Raw genomic sequence first — 18,307 nt, forward strand, 5'->3', positions numbered from 1 at the left:
AATTTCTTATATTGACATAATTATATAATGTTTTTGATATAAAAAATGATGTTTGTCACTTATTTCTTTTTAAAAGAATTCCTACGGAGATTTAACACCAACGAAATATATATGACATCATTTTCGACGTAAACTTTCAACGAAATATATATGACATCATTTTCAACGTAAACTTTCAAAGCAATAGGTTTATTGATGTTTATTACTGTATATGTTTAACTTTTTTATTTTTTCTTAACGTGAAATTTAGACTTAAGATTTTCAACCGTCTTTTATACTTATTATATTCATAAAAATATATTAATGTTTTATTGTACATATGATTATATATCTGTTATTGTTAAAAGGCAACTAATTTTGGTGGTGGTTTGTAGGAAGTGTAGTAAATATGATTCTAAGTGTCTTGGTAACTAAGAATCTGTTGTAGATGTATGAGTTCAGAAAATAATGATTAAATATGAGTCTCGTGCAGCCAACTCACTTTAGTATCAAATTCTAAACTAATATGCCAAAGTAAAAGAAACGGGAATATGCCTCACTCATGGCCAACAACCTAGTACTACTTTATTTAATCCTTAGGTGGCTCTCATATTCAGATCTAACTTTAAGTACTGTAACTTATAACAAAATACTATCCAATTCTCATCACTCATTTGAAAGCTACTTTTCTTTATTTTCTATAATATCATTATTAACAAAAAAAAATTACGCACGGTGTTTTAAGATTTTTTTTAAAAAATAAAAATTAAGTTTGGACATGAAGTAATTTGAATAAAAAAAATCATAAACGAATTGTTGAACGTAATGAATTGGTTTTAGTTTTAAATATATTTATATATATATATATATATATATATATATATATATATATATATATATATATATATATATATATATATATATATATATATATATATATATAAGTCTCCCTTAAGACATGAAAACTACAGTGACATAGCAATGAAAGATGTATACGAACATATAATCCACAAACATTTTAGGATTAGGTGGTCGGCTAAACTAATTATGCATGATTGAGACAGAAAGAGAGAAAAAATATTTGTTAATTCAAAATTTGTCTGCAAGTGCAAGGATTTCATCATTAAGTCATTAGCTGCTGTTCTTTAATTTATTTAGGGAGTTGTTAAGTTTATTTTGTTCCTTATGAATTTTTAAATCAGACCTCCAACGAAATATTTATATGTTATAACTAACACTATGAAGGAAACAGAGAAAATATTAAGGTTTGTATTAAACATCAGCTAGCAATTATTAAGCTAGAGCTACTCGGATCCTACATATGAATTAAGGATTGCATTCATAGAATATTATAATAAACATCTACGACTTATTCTTCAACGTTTCACACTCGTTGAATTACGTATATATTTACATTAATTAGAAATAATGGTACTTTAGATTATATAAGTAAAGTAAATATTATTTTATAGTTAGATTTATACTTAAATTATAATATAATATTAAAGTTTACCCTTATGAAGTTTATTCAATTTATCATACTATTTATTATAAAATCGGTATTAAATCATCCATAAATATTTAATATCAAAATAATATATTCATAAATGTTTTGGAGAAATCAATATTTAATATATCAAAACAAAATATTACTAAAGTATGATAATATATTTACTGGAAATGTACTTATTCCTAGGAGATTGAGGATGATGGCTTTCACTTTCACACCTAATTATGATATATGAAGGCACATATTACTGAGAAATATATATAAAATAAGAAAACCGCACAAAAAGGTTGACAGTGTTGAAACAAAAAGCAAGAGGTGAATCCAATGTAGATTAGGTTCAATCTTGGAGTTCACATGGCATGCACAACGATGAATTTAATAGTTAATTAAGTTAATACTGTACCATAATAATGCGTCATTTATTTAATTCAGTATCATGAAATGATGTTATTATGGATCTTTATTCAACTCAATGAGCAAGCATCGGTTACCGAGCGAATCCTAAATGATGATCTCAAACTAATTAAGTAATTAAAGAAATAGGAAAGAATGCATATTTCAACCTTGTTTGGATCAAACAGTCGATGATGATTTATTAATCCAACACTTTAGGAGGACACGATGGTTTCTCCGTGGTTTTGGTTTTCTGTTTTGAAACAGTGGGCGGTTTCTGCCATTAAAAATTCTGCTTAATTTCTTTGACTTGTTAATGTATTCACACACAGCATTCGTATAAATAATAATCATCGCAAGATGCTCAAATATTCTCATTTGATGCGTCTCTAATGATGGTTTAGAATTAATTCACCATCTTTTAAATTCAGTTTTGTCCTTTCTCACCAGAGTCAACACAATCTTAATCAATTCTGATCAAACAAATTTAGAAAATGGCTAACTCATCACAAACTTCTTTTTTTTCTTTTTAAGTAATTACCGAATCCTACCATTCAGTGATATAGGTTTAATCGCAATTTTTATTCTTCTCTAATTTATTGTATGGATAATTTTTATATATTTTTAGTTTTAATGATTTTACTTTGATTTTCATATTTTAAACATTGGATACTTTTAGTGTTTAGTAATTAAATTGTTTGAATTTTATCAAGAAACATGATAAAGTGATATTATTAATCAATTAATTAATTTGTATAAATGAAATAATTTAACAAAATAATTTAACAAAAGTTCTTTTTGTCAGTGAATGATTTTTTTGAAGTTATAGAAATATAATGATGGTGTTTACATTTTTTAACTATATATAATTTAAAGTTTCTTTTTCATTTATACCGGCAAGTTGACTAATTTGACATAAAAAACAATATAAATATTTTAATGTTTTCTTTCACATATTTATTTCTTAATATGTATAATTTATCTATGTTTAATTTTTTATTATGGTTTGACATGTTGTCTTATATTTAATATTATTTTATTTTAATAAAATTTTATATCATAACAAATGATGGATGAGCTTTAAAATATCACAATGTCTAACATTAATTTATTTAAAAAATTTATTACTTTTAATGTATATGTCATGACGGAACATTTAAAGCTCCGAGAACTAAAATTGATTGAATCTTTCAAATCAGCTACATATTTTATCTAAAAGCAATAGCCGAAGGAATTATGAAAACAACTATATACATTTACACATTATAATCTAATATTAATAATATGCATCAATATTATGTATCTAATATATTTATAATTTGGTAAAACTTATCAAAAGCATCTTGGATGTTTAAATTTATTTTAATTTTTCTAATATAAAAAGTAACCCAACGTAGAAAATGTAGACTAGATAAATAAAGTTCTAAAAATTGTTAAACAGACTGCATTAACATTTTTGCTATAGTAGGAGGTTTCCAAATGTTTAGTAGAAGCCCAGAAGCCATACTTTGAGCTGGAATGGGTCCTTTTGTCCAAAATAAATTAGAAATTGCTAAAGCTCCCGAGAAGGGCTTCTGTTAATGTGTTTTGGGTTTTCTTTCTGCACCCCCAATTTTTTTCCAGCAATTAGGAAGTGAGAAGTGAGAGACAAAGTCTGTGTGCTGTGAAACTCTTTAGGTGAGGGTGAGTATCGTGAAGAAATAAATATAAGAGAGAAAAATTAAGTTTTAGGTTTTTTACCCTAGTCAAAGGTAAAAGGGTATTTAGGGGTCCTAAAAATATTTGGAAGTGTAGAAAGAAAATTGGAGGTGCAGGAAGAAAGCCCATATGTTTTTGGGCTTAGTTACTAAAGGAGTCTCACTAGATTGATTCGGCCTTAGCTTTCTGCAGCCACAAATTACTTCCTGCATACCCTAAATTTTAGCGTTGATATAAACCGTGCTGGTGAGGGTTCCTTCACAAGGTTCATTTCCATCATATAATAATTAAGGGCTTTCTATTGACACACAAAATTACTATTTAAACCTCCAACCAAAGTGATTTGAGAAATATTTATATTTAGTTAGAAAGGCCAAAAATGATATTAATGAGTAACAGCAGTACTATAAGACTTTAAAAAGGATAAAAGGAAGGAGGAATGGATAAAATGTTTGGTGAGTTATAAGATTCGAATATATGATAAGGGACACGTGGCAGAGAAAGAAAAAAGACATGTAAGGCTGTGGAAGATAGATAAGGTACAGGCAATTACTTTAACACAGGTAAGCTACTACGACAACACTTGGCCCAATAACGTTCTTCCATGTGCCAACTTCATGTTCTTCGGTCAAAGGTATAGAAAATATGTTAGGAACATAAAAAGTAATTATCAGAAAATATGGTACTTATAAGACAACAAAGGAGAGTGTTTAGCATAGTCAAAGGTAATGAAAGAAGACAGTTATGAAAGGCACGAGCAGCATCTTGAAAAAGTTACCAAAGTCACAGTTTTGTCTGAGCAAGCACTGTGGCCAGCAAGAATGCCTCGCTAGCAGTGAGTTGGTCATATCTGCATCTACTTCAAATCTTCATGAGCCTATTTAAGACCTCCATCTTCTTCACCTTTAACCTTCATCATTACACACTCAAACCCTAAAAAATTCCAAGCATAGTAACACTTGAAACACTGCCAAAATGTCTACCATTTTTCTCTCCAAGTTCCTTCTCCTTCTCGTCCTACTTCTGAACCCCCATGGAAGCAGCAGAAGAGGGTGTTGTACAGTCGTTCTTGTGGGTGGTGCAAGACCCTTATTGGAACATGATGGTCCTAAATACATTAACCTGAAGGCTGAGAAAGGCAATGGAAAAAGAGTTTTCAAAGGAGGGAGTGTGGAAGCTTGTTTGCCAAAAGGGTTTCGACGATCTTCTGCTCCGAGCAGATATATCAATTATCAGCCTCTTGGATCGACATGTTCTTCAGAGAAGCTGGTGAATGGTCCTCGAGCTTGAGCAGTACTCAACATGTGTCATTGATCAGTGAATGAACACTCAGTCAAATGTCAAGTCATGCATACTTAATCATACATACACATTATGTGTATAAAGGATATATAGTGAGATATTTATAATGTAACCTATCTACTTGAAAAATCAAGCGATATGTTATCAATACTTTCTTCTTTGTTCTGCTCCTCCAGTACATACTCTTTCTTTTTAATCCATGGATGTCTATTTTTTAATTCTCAAACAACTATATATTTATTTTCTCTTGTCATTTTTTCTTTTTTATTACATATATATCTAGATCAATGTTGATTTTTATTTAAGTAATGATTATAATAGCAAAACGATTAATTATATGATAATTTATAATTCAATCGGCTGTATAAAATTATTAAATATATTTGAATTAACTGAAATTAGAGCTGTCAAAATGGGTTACCCAGCCCGACCCGACCCGGTCCACCACGGGTTGGTCACTTAGTGAGTCAACTCAATCCGGCTCATTTATTAGCGAACCAGAAAAATTCGAACCCGACTCGACCCACCACGGGTTGGTGGGTAAACGGGTTGGTTCATTGGCTCACCTAATTACAATTTTTTTTAAATAAAAAAAATTACAAACTTTGTATAATACAAATCTAAACAAATCTCACTGGCCGTTTAATTAATTTTGAAAATAAGGAACTTAAATAACATTTTCAAGCAAAAAACAAAATAATAAATATTTTTCTATAAAATTAAAATTAAATTTTAATAAAATAAAATAATGTAGGTGGGTTGGTGGGCCAACTCGACTCACCACGGATTCAACCCGCAAGAGTCGGATTTAAACGAGCCGGGTCGAAATCTGACCCGCATAAAAAAAATACAATTTTTTCTAACCCAACCCAGCTCAAATCTATAGTGGGCCGGATTGACTCGCGGGTTGTGACCCATTTTCACAGCTGTAACTGAAATGTTATGTTATATATGTTAAATTATTTAACCATTAACGAAAATATGATGGATGGACACAGGCAAAACCCGTAAATGAGTGCATATAATCGCACAAGATTCTTTTAATAAATCTGAAATTTATTTTTTTTATTTTTTTTAATATTTTAATATGTGTTTGTAATCTTCTTTAAAATAATATAATTTTATGTGGAATTAAATTAAATTTTGTTCATGACGAGGCTCTGCTAAGAGGGTTGTGGAACTGATCACGAACAAGTTTAAGCATGGATTTTTTGAGGTTTGTGTAAAATCACTTAAATAACATCAAATTTTCATCTTCTTTTAAGCTCAATATATAGATAAATGTAAAACTGAGTACGGAAGTCTAAGGTGACTCTAAAGAGTTGATATAAAATAGATTTGTAAACCCACTTAAATGGGTTTTTGCATTTTGGTCCAATTTAAGGCCTGGGAAAATAAAAGTTTCTCAAAGAGTGGGTAAACATAGGGAAAACTTAAGCGATTTTATTACTCACCCAAGCAAGTTTCTTGATTTTTTGTATTATTTTCTTTTTCTTTCCTTCATGAATAGTTAATTTTTTTTGTCTGTTAAGTTAGATAAAGTTACAATAAATTCTCTTATACTTTTTAAAATTAAAACTTTTATACTTTTTAAAATTGTTATCATTAATAATATTTTTATATATAATATAAAAATAATATGGATAGTTTTAACTACCAGGATAAAAATTAAAACAATGTATTTTTATGGTATTTTGTGGTAGATAAAAGAGATCGTAGTGATGGTTATTTTGAAATTTCTATATTTGTTTTTATAACTCACATAAATTTAGATAGTGAATTTTAAAATTAACATAATTGGTACATCGATCATAATCTTAATCTATTTTTTCACTTTCAAGTTTAATTAAAGTTTTTAAAGAATATACTAGTTTGACATTAAGAAATTTGGTCAGGTTACCTCTTATGGAATTATTATTGAGTTATTCATTAATATTTAATTATATATATATATATATATATATATATATATATATATATATATATATATATATATATATATATATATATATATATATATATATATGAGTTTGCTTAAGCTCTTCTTTTAGTTGGTATATTTTAGTAGATAAAAATGTCTTTATATATTATGAATTTTAAGTTATAAGGTCAAGGATATTTGAATAATTTTCATTCTCAAAACTAAAGAAAAACAGGAAGTCTCCAAACTCTTACTCACCCCTCTCTCATGCTTCATTCCTCTTAATTCTTTCTCTTTTATCTCTCTCACTCTAACATTCTCTTTGTCCTCCCTACAATAGCCCCCTCCTTACAATAGCCCCCTCCTTACAATAGCCCCCTCCTTACAATAGCTCCAACTGAAAAAAATCAGAAACACTTACTTAACGTTAATCCACCTTCCTCACTTTTTTTTTTCTCAATTCCATCCTCTCTCTCATCCACACACAGTAACCCGTGACACCACAATTTATTGCTCTGTTCGTTCATTTGTTTTTCACTTTAATAACAAAATAATTGATGATGTTGACATTGATTTTCAATTGGAGGATTGTGTTATATCTTTTTCTTTCTGATTGTTGTTAAATTTTGTTTTTAAATTTTAGAATTAGTACTTTATCTCTAGGAAGATTGATATTTTGACTATTAAATTATCCGGAAATATATTCTAGTCATTAGGTGGAAAGGGGATCCTGAAAGGGTAAGTCGTTGTCCAAAAAATGGATTTCTGAAGTCATCTTTTAAAAATAATTCTAAAGTCATATTTTTTGCTAAAAAAATATTTCGAAATATATTTTTCACCTTCCTACATATAACCAACCTCAAAACACGACAAAAAATGAACTTCATGCATATCATACTAAATAATTTAACAAGAACAAATTATCGAAGAGAGTTATGAACAGAGAAAATTGTTGTTGTTGACTCTGTCCCCTTATTCAGAAAAGAAACCACTTTGTTTCCTTTCTAATGTTTCATATTGATAAGCATATCTTTATTTCATTTTTGTAAAAAGAATAAAAATATTCTAACAAAGTACACATCTTCTATATTGAGCAGATTGCATAATATTGATTAGTTTCCAAGAATAACTCCATTGATATACCAAATAATTAAAAATCAACCAGAAATTAGTAAACTAGTCATAATGATCCTGTTAGCTTTCAGTTGAACCAAAAAATTACTTTTCAAAACAAAACCACATCATGTAAGTTTATTTTAAAAAATTCACATCTCCAACTTGTTTGGTCAATATAAATATGATGTTGTCCTTCTGATTTATCATTTATCGCAAAAGTGAATTAAGAAAAACAAAACACACTGAATTTTAAATTAAAATTTAAACTTAACAAATTTGTTACCATCATGCTTATACTTTAACTTCTACTTTGATTTTATCAAAATTATAAACATGATTTCTGATTTATCATTTGCCACAAAAGAAAAATTAAGAAAATTATTCAAATACCCTTATTTTTTTATTTAATTTTTTAAAACAAAATCCTATTAAAAAATGTTTTCTTATTCTTTAAAACAAATCAAAGAAGAATTAAATTAACATTGACCAATAAATTCTGTCCGATTATTGCATAAAAATACTTATCCACATTTCTTAATAGTTTCTTTTTTTTAAGAAACACGAGTAATAGGTCATTGAATATATCAGATTAAATAAGTTATATTTTGAACTATAAATTTGTGGAATGATATTAACAACAAAAGTAATTAAATTAAATTGGTTGACTTTATTTTCACAAAATGAACTCCAATTCAAAAAAAAAAATCCTGTTAAAAATAGAAACTTGCACGTTTGGAGTTTTTTTTTTTGTATTTATTATTATTAGCTCTTTTATTTTGTAGAAAACTCAGTTGATTTAATAATTTCCTCTCTCTGGTGTTAGTTATCGTCATCCTACATGTCTGTATCTACAGGTTTTTACCCTAGGATTTGCAAATATTAAGTGTAAAGCGTTGCAAAAACCTCAATTAAAACTTTAATCAAACACAAAATTTAACATGAACATTACTTTTAGTGATTTGACTTTTACAGTGCCTTTGATTTCTATCTTTTTATTTAGGGTCTTTTCACTTAACTTTTCATGCTTGTCTTCATATTTCATATTTACCATTCTTTCCAAACACCCAGTCATTTTCAATTTTTACAGCAAGTACGTTCAATCCGTACTTTGTCAGTGTGATAATAAATATGATGTTGTTTTACACAGATAAAAAAAAATTATAATTTTATGAAACTAATATTATCATCCATATATAACACATTTACCGTTTAATGCTTGTCATTAATATTAATAAAATATTGATAAAATATAATTAATAATTAATATGACATTAAAAGGGTAGAATAATTCTTATTTTGAAATGTATGTTTTTAATTACTATGGAATCAAAAGAGTAATATGTAATTATTCAGTTACTAATTGATTTGACTATTTCAACCGAATATATTGCAGAGCAAACATACTGCCTTTACAAAAACATATTGGAAATAGAGAATTGATATATTTACACACAAATTTATTTTATATTTATTTGATATTTTTTTTAAACTATAGAAGTTTCCTATTATTATTATTTTATTTTTATATTATGTATGAAATAAATGTAAAGGCGTGTGATTTTATTACTATTTTTAGAAATATAATAGCAAGAAAGAAAAATGATAAAGTTTAACCTGTCAATAATTCTAGCTAAAGATCTATAAAGAAAGTGATTTGGATGATAGCTACTGAAATAATATCGTATGTCAATTCAAGCAAACAGGGAATAGCTAGATTCATATAACTGTGCAAGATATTTCACAAAAATCAACACTTGTAAAGTGTAGTAGTTTCCTGCTATCATCCATACTCATGGTACTACTATATAAATGCTGAACTGTTATTTTGTATGCAAAACACAGAGTGAAGCAAATAGCATTTCTTTCCCCTAAACTTCCCAGAACCAAAACCAGACGTATATCTAAATCCCCACACACATATATATATATATATATAGGTACATATATACATATATACATATACATACCTTGACATCATTCACCAAAACTAGTTGGAAAAACTCCATCTCTGTAATCTCTTCACCACCTTCTTGTTCAATCCGCTTTCAGAAACCTTTATCATGCTCATATATATATATATTCTTTTTTCCCTGACTTTGCAACGTACGTAACTTGTTTATATATATCAGTCTTCTTCGTAGCAGTCACTATATATAGTTGGTATAACTGAACTAATAGCAGGAGCTGTATCAACCTGAGAAACAGCAGCAACAAAAAATATCAGAAGATAGCAAGAGTGATGAAGAAAGAAGACAACAACAACAGCTTCAGCAAAACCAAAAACATTTGCGTACCCTTCAAACCCTTCGGAAGAAGATGCAGTAGACTCGCCAGAGAGCATAGAGCCAGGTTCTACATCCTTCGACGCTGTGTCACAATGCTTATATGCTGGCAAGATTGCGAATGAACCTTTAAATATACTTAACGATTAATTAAGCCTTAAGTATGTACTTGATTATTAATTAACATACATATGTATAAAGTTATTTAGTTTTGTGTGAAATATGCATCTATATACCATGCATTATTTACACGTTAACTACGTAGTCCCTCTTCGTAATATAATGAGAGCAATGTAAATATTTAGTCCCTTGCTAATATAGTGAGAGGATGCTGTCATCTGATTAATTTATTTTATGTGACATATATTATATTGTTCTATTGTTGAATATGTGTTAGTCTGTCATGAATTCGTAAAATACGTGTTCTTAGTTTTTAATAATGCCCAATGATGGATCTGTTGGTGATTTTTACCATGGTTGTTCTGCATAAACTCACTGTTTTTTTTTCACTTCTCCTTTTGTGTAATTTTATTTAGACCAATGAAATTTTGTGTATGATTAAGATTTTCTTCAATTAACTTTATCTCTATTAACAATTAGTTTTTACATGCAAGGTAAAAGTGAAGTTAAATATGAAGTAAAATATCTAGTCAATATGTTGGAAGTTTTGTAGAGTTTCTTCCTTTTGTATTCTTGTGGATGAAGCATTTCAAACACTTTTTTACTTTTTTTTTTCAATTTATTTAATTATTTAATTCATGAAGGAATCTATCCCCTCTATAAGGAAGATTTGAATAAATCTGAGCAAACAAAAATCATCTTATCATATTCGACTAAATCCAGAAACAAATTTGACAAAAACGATTTATAATTATATTAACGAAAATTACAATATATAATATAGATATCTTACCTATCTGAAAATAATGTTTTAATATTTATAGATCTATAATTGTATTTTAAAATTTATTTTTGGTATAATAGTTTTTTCTGTTAAACTCTAATATTAAACTGTGAAAACTAATAGCTTTATTATTTATTTATTAAAGATTTAATATATTTATTTTATGTATTTAAAATATAAATAAAAATATTTTTAATAAAATAATTTGATCCAATATAAAGTAAACTCGAGTACCCGTATAAGCCAACATTAAATAATAAAATATATATTTTGAAATGTTAAATTTAAATTATGAAAATAAACGAATTGGCTTAAGCGGAAAGAAAGATATGGGCCATTGAACAAAATCCTGAAATAATGTCTGACATGTATTTTATATGTACTGGAAAAAAAATATAACTGAAAATAATAAACTTTTAACGGTACATAACACAAACATTAAGGGGTTTGTTTAGATTCTATCACATCTGGCGTAACTTCTGGAGAATGTTCGTGCACGTGTTTCGACAATAGTTTTAGGTGATATATAATATATTATTGTATTTTAAAAGCTTAAAGATATGGTTTCAGTGAAATATATTTTTTATTTCATTTGTATTTTTATTCGATAATTTCAACATTTTTTATAATATTTTTGTTTCCATTTCTCCTTTTCTATATCAATTATCTTCTTATTTTATTCTTTATTCTTATATATACACACACACACACACATATATATATATATATATATATATATATATATATATATATATATATATATATATATATATATATATATATATATATATATATAACAGCATGTTCACGGTTTTTCTTAAAAAAAGTATAATTATATTTTTTAATTTCCCATACATACTTTTTTAATTTTAAAAAACTGAAAACAAAAAATAATATAATGTATAACACATTAATAATAAATAATATAGATATGATAATAAAAGACTTGTTTCTTAAACTATTTTATTTATTATTATAGTGACAAATATCTATTTTTACTAATGTTAAAATTGTTTCATATTCCAATATTTTTACAATGTTTTACATTTTCTTAATATTAAATCTCTATCTTATAGAATTGTTTAATGATTTTATCATATCAAAAAAATTATATTTAAAGTTTTCACTAATAAAATTTTATTATGGTTTTATTATACTCTTTTATAATATTCAAAAATTGAGTTTCAAAACTTTGATTCTTTTTGTTCATGTATTTCAATTGGAATTTACTCGTTTATTCTTTAACATGAGATGAATTTTCAAAATCTAGTGAATTTACTCATTTATATTGTTATATATGTAAATCTCTTGTATATATTTCTCCTACCACCACATAAAAAGCTTACAATTAAACTCATGGCAATTTTTTGTAAGAACTAAAATCTTAAAATAATAATTTTATAGATTTTTTTCATGATATATTGCTTAACTAACTTTTACTTAATATAAACTCAAATTAATTCTTAGCAACATATATTCTTTAAAAGTACTCGGAGGCAAGGTTGTCCCAACCTATTAAACCTAACAAAGACAGAGAATAACCATCATCTAAAAAATAAAATAACACAATATTTTGTGTTACTTTTAGTGTCTGATTAATTATGAACAAATTTACAGTAATTATGTAATGAGTACGTGAGTTGATTTTCTCTTTACAGTTTTTCTTAAAGCTCCTTTACATTATCTACACTAATTCATTATCGTGAAATCATGTAACACCAACTTTTACATTATCACTGTGTGCCTTTATTCATCTAGAAGACTAAGAGAAAAGTTTAATTAATATACAATCTCTAAATTAAAAAAATTAAAGATAAGGGAACATCTAAATAAAAGATCGAACCCAAAGCTTTATTAAAATTGTTAAATTTCCTCCCGTAATCTCTTTTTATGTGAACTTTTCTTAGAGGAGACTTCAACACAAATGCGTTGTAAACTTGTTCATATAAAATATTAGAACATTTTTTTCAACTAAAAATCTTAAGACAAAAATTTATGAATTTCTTTTAAATAGTGTTCATTTTACTAATTTTTAACTAATGTGAAATTTCAACTCACCTTACTTTGATATGAGTGTCTTAATGATGAACATTCATTTATTTAATGAAACACTTTCTTTAAAGGAAAAATATTTTGTACAAAGAATTCTTACACTTTGTAATTTTTCGCCCACCTTAATTTCTATTTGTCCAAACCGATAATACCAAAAATCTTAATACAATTAATTTATAGTTCTTACATTTTAGAATTAAATATGTTTTTTATTCCTTAACTAAGTGAAAATTGTTGGGAATCCAAATGTGAGTCAAAGTCTCATATTGGATAGAAATGAAAAAGTAGAGTACTATATAAAGATGAAAGACTCATTAACTCATTGTCTTAAAGTTTTTTTGAGTAGAAAGTAGTGTCAATCTCTTATATTTGGCTCAAATGTCATTGGTGTTTGTGTTTTTCTAGTAAATCTCCTTCTCGATAGATCCAACAAAAATTGAAATTATATCTTTCAAATTTTAATTAAAATTTAGTTAAAAGAACAAAAGTCACGCAATTCTAAAAATATAAAACTAAATTGATCTAAAATTTAAAAAAAAAAAGACTAATTTCAACTTTTACTGAAAATTAAGATATTCAAAACATATTTAATCATATATTTTATATATTATTCGTATTACTCATTTTTAACTTGTATAGAACTTCAACTCACTTTGAATTTTTAAAATTATGTATAATACTATTTTTTAAAACAACCCACATGCAAATGATATTCTAAATCTAATAACGCCTACAAACTTAAGAACATTAATAAAAAAATGCAAATCGTTCCATCAGATTAGAAAGTAGTAAAAATTATATACATGGTTAATATACGAAGGCTGTTATAATAAAGGGAAAAGTTCTTACCATGCACTTTAGAAATAGCATAATGATTATTTCCCTCTTGATCAATCACAACTTATAAAGGGAATGAAAATTATGTTTGCCCCCACGAAAGTGTCCAACGGTTACGTGGAATGAAAGGTCACCGAAAGGGAAAGCCAGTCAAAATTAATCTCTGTTCATTGAAGTCGAAGTATTTAATATTATTACTCGTGATGTACAAACATAGCCAACAAAAAGTGCAGCAAGAGGGAAGAATGAAGGAAAAGTGGAATACACACACAAATCCAGAACATTGTCAATCAGAGACAGCTATAGTGGATAAAGTAAAAAGAAGAAAAAAAAAACATTGCTAATAAACAGCTTGCTATATTTCATCATCTATCCACGTTGCCATTGCTCTCTCCAACCACTTTTTCTAGAAAACACATATAAAACTTAAATTGCCACAATATATAGTGTATGGAGAATTAAATGTACTCATTCGTCTAAGAAAATAATTCTTTTAAACCTCTTTCCTTTGTACATAATTTTAGAAATTTTATATTAATTAGAAATGAGATATATATTTTATAATTTAGTTTTATAAAGTTGAGTCAAACTTAATTTTAACATTTTTACAATGAATCATAATCTATATCTCCTGAATAGATTAATTTCAACATTTTTCTCTTTGGCCCGAGCATATTGTTATTTTCTGTCGCTCCAAAAGACAAGTTTTTTTTTCTTATTTTCTTTTTTATGTTCTTCTTCATTTGAGTATATCCACCTCTTCTGAATACCTTACGTAACGGTTCTTTATTGGAGGTTCATCTTGTTCCCACCCCATTGGAGGTTTCCATTATGACGTTTAAAGAGCTCTTTCTTCCAGTAGTTTTTTTTTCTTACTTTGACTTGATTTTCTTATTCTTCCTCGTTCAGATTCATTTCCTCTCAATTTTATCTTCCTTAGTTTGTTGTCTTTATTCACCATTTGTTATGATGTTATATTTGATTTATTTTTTGTTGTATGTATCACAATAATTTTTCCACACACAAATATTAGAGGATGATGAATAAAACAACAACTAATTTTAGAGATTCATGAATCCAAAACCCTAAATGTTACATAGGTAAGTAACAAACGTAAAATGTAAAAGTATGAAAATTTTGTAATTATTATTAGAAAACATCACAAAACATTTTAGAAGTTTCTTAAGAGTATAAATAAATGTGAAATGTAGAAAAATTGACACAAAAATACTAAAAAAATATAGTAAACAATGAAATTTTTTGAGAATTTTGGACCGCTAACTTGCTTGGGAAGGAAAACACAATTTATTACAACTTAATAGTTCAACACATTTTCGCTCGAGATTATAGCAAAAGTTCTAACCATTTCAAGCTTTTTCTTCACCAAATCATGCCAAAATAAAACTTGTGATAATTATGTGCAATGTACACACTCTATAAAAAAATACATAATAGAAGTTAGCACAAAAAATTAGCTCAAAAATCAATTTCTACATATTTTTATTGAATTTTTCAAAATTAGTACAAGTGAAATTTTATATTGCTTGTTTCTGGTTCAAGTATTTGATGCTACTAAATCTTTGTTTAATTTTTCAGGTTGCTTGATAGAAAGTGGATTTACTAAAATGAAAACATTTAAAAAAATCATATATGACTATGGTTCATGAAAAAATCATACTATTCATGACTATAGGCTACGGTTGTAACACATATGACCTATTTTCTATTACAGTTTGATATACTTTTATACATTAATCGTAAACTAAAGTAAAAAAATATTTGCAGTCGTTGATCTTATTGCAGCAGTTATTGTTCTATCCATTATCGAGTTGTTACCAAATTATATATTAATGTCTAATTTCACGTTCGAGATGTATATAACGTGTGAGGTGTGTGTCATAAGTCTTGTATTGACTAGATATAAGATAAATTTATGCTATATAAGTGAGTGCAAACCTCACTTTACAAGTGAATGTTGTAAGATTGAGTTAAACTTAAAGTTCACTCCTTAACCACGTTAATCCTTCAAGATGTCAACATGAATCTCTTACCAATGTTTTCGTTTTTTTTATGTACATGAATATTTACAAAGAAACCAATACATTTCACATATTTAAGAGACCTAAACTTCTTTCGGTTACCACATATATATTAATGATAAATCAAAGTCATTTATAGTTTAGATTCTTTTTAATTTAAATTAGGTTCAATATTACAAATTTAGACTAATATTTAAATTGAAAAGTATCTTTTTAAGTATTAATAAGAAATGAAACATATTTAAAAATACATAATGATAATTTATAAATCGCTAATGACAACTTTTGAAACGTTAGTACAACAATTACTTTTAAAATTTACATATTACATCAGTTTTGAATCCAATCTAAAAATTACTAATCTAATAAGTTAGACCGGTTGTAGAAAAATCAATCTAATATATGGTTTTGGAGTGAAAAAAAAATCCTCCAATCATCTCTTTCATGCAACATCTTCTAGCCATTCACCATCCTTCATTATTTCCCCTTTATTTTGAGAGCACAACACACACAAAAAAGCTTAATTCCCAATTTGGTCCTCCAATTTCATTCAAATTTTCAAAAAGACCTCTAGTTATTGGTTTTTTCAATTTATTCTTTTAGTTTTTCAAAGATATCAATTTAGTCTTTTAGTTTTTAAAAAAAATTAAATTTGGTCCTTTTTTTTTATTTGGCTGCACTCTGGTTTTCAATTTGGCCATGAATGGTGGTCTAAGAAGAATGAACCTAAGATCTTGATGGATGGTGAAGAGAAATAACTTGGTTGAAGATTAAAGGATCAGTGAGCAGCCAAAATGACCAAATTGGATGTCTTTAAAAAGTAAACGACTAAACTGGAAAAATCAATAATTAAGAGTCTTTTTGAAAATTGTAATGAAATTGAAGGATCAAATTAGTAATTAAGACAAAAAAAGAAGATAAAACACAAACATGAAATGAATGAAATCTTTTATCAAGAGCAATAATATCATGAGTTTTTAAACATTTACATATTGCACATCTTCCTATCATTGGAACCCTAACCCATAAGGTTAAGAGAAGTAAAAACCAAAGACCCACATTCCTACTACTAGTCGTGGCTATGAGAACAAAAGAACAACATTTTTATCAAGGACGCCAAAAACGATATGAGTGAATCGTTGTTTGAGTGTGATAATGTTTGAAATCAACATGAATGGGTTCTAGAGAGCGATAAAAAATACCAAGAACGATGAAAGAAATAAAGCACAGCATAAAAAAAAAAGAGAAAAGAAAATGTAAAGAGAAGATAAGAGAGAGTTTTGAACTGAGAGAAGATAAAACTCAATGTATAAGAAAAAGTACTTTGATGACATATGTTTTATAAAACAACAAACCCAAGAACAGTACGAGTGCAACACTCACGTCACAAATCAGAAATGAAAATGAAGCAAAAATATCTTATAAGATAATGATGAAAGCTTTAAGTTGACAAAACACGTGCACTTCAATTATCTTTATTTTTTATTCATATGATGATTTGCTAAGCAACAAGATGTTTCTGTTGCTTAATTATGATTGATAAAACCATACTACTAGATCCGAATTTCAAGCACACTGTCTCACAAGAGACTTGTCACTACAATCACAGATAAATAAATATTTCGTTTTTGAACTTTATTATTTTTATTTAATTTCAAAGAATTACAAATTATTTACAGGTCTCAACTTTTGTCATACCTTTTTTAATCTCAAAGTTTATTCTGCAATGAATTGTTGTATCCCCAATCTTCTTCCTATATTTTTCACCCACTTTTTTCTTCACTTTCATTAAAATAATCAACGTTTGAAAAGGTCAATTTGTGTTAGAAGTGGGTTTAGACCTAACTCAAACTCATAAAACCGTCTTATAAAATGAGATTTACACTTCAGTTATATATTATAAATTGATCTTATCTTTAATTTGGAATTAAAATCACAAAATTTGTGTACTTTACATTAAACAAAAACGTGTTTAATGATTTCACTTAAAGAGGGACCATTAGGATAAATGTGACAAAAATTTAAACAAAAATTTAATTAGGATTGTTTTATAATTTAGAGACTAATTAGCAGGAAAGAGAACAATAGTTGGAATACCAAAATTGATTTCTTCTAAAGAAAAAGTTTTCGGGATAAAGTTATTCAACTTTTTAAAGAAGTACGTTGAAAATAATTGATGAAAAGAAGAAGAAAAATAAGGATGGAAAAAGAAAATTATGGATTCAGATGTTTTAATTGTCCTTTTCTTCTCACGATTATCCAAAGAAAATGAAA

This window comes from Vigna angularis, chromosome 3 (genome assembly GCF_016808095.1).
Source record: "Vigna angularis cultivar LongXiaoDou No.4 chromosome 3, ASM1680809v1, whole genome shotgun sequence".
In the NCBI taxonomy this organism is placed as follows: Eukaryota; Viridiplantae; Streptophyta; class Magnoliopsida; order Fabales; family Fabaceae; genus Vigna; species Vigna angularis.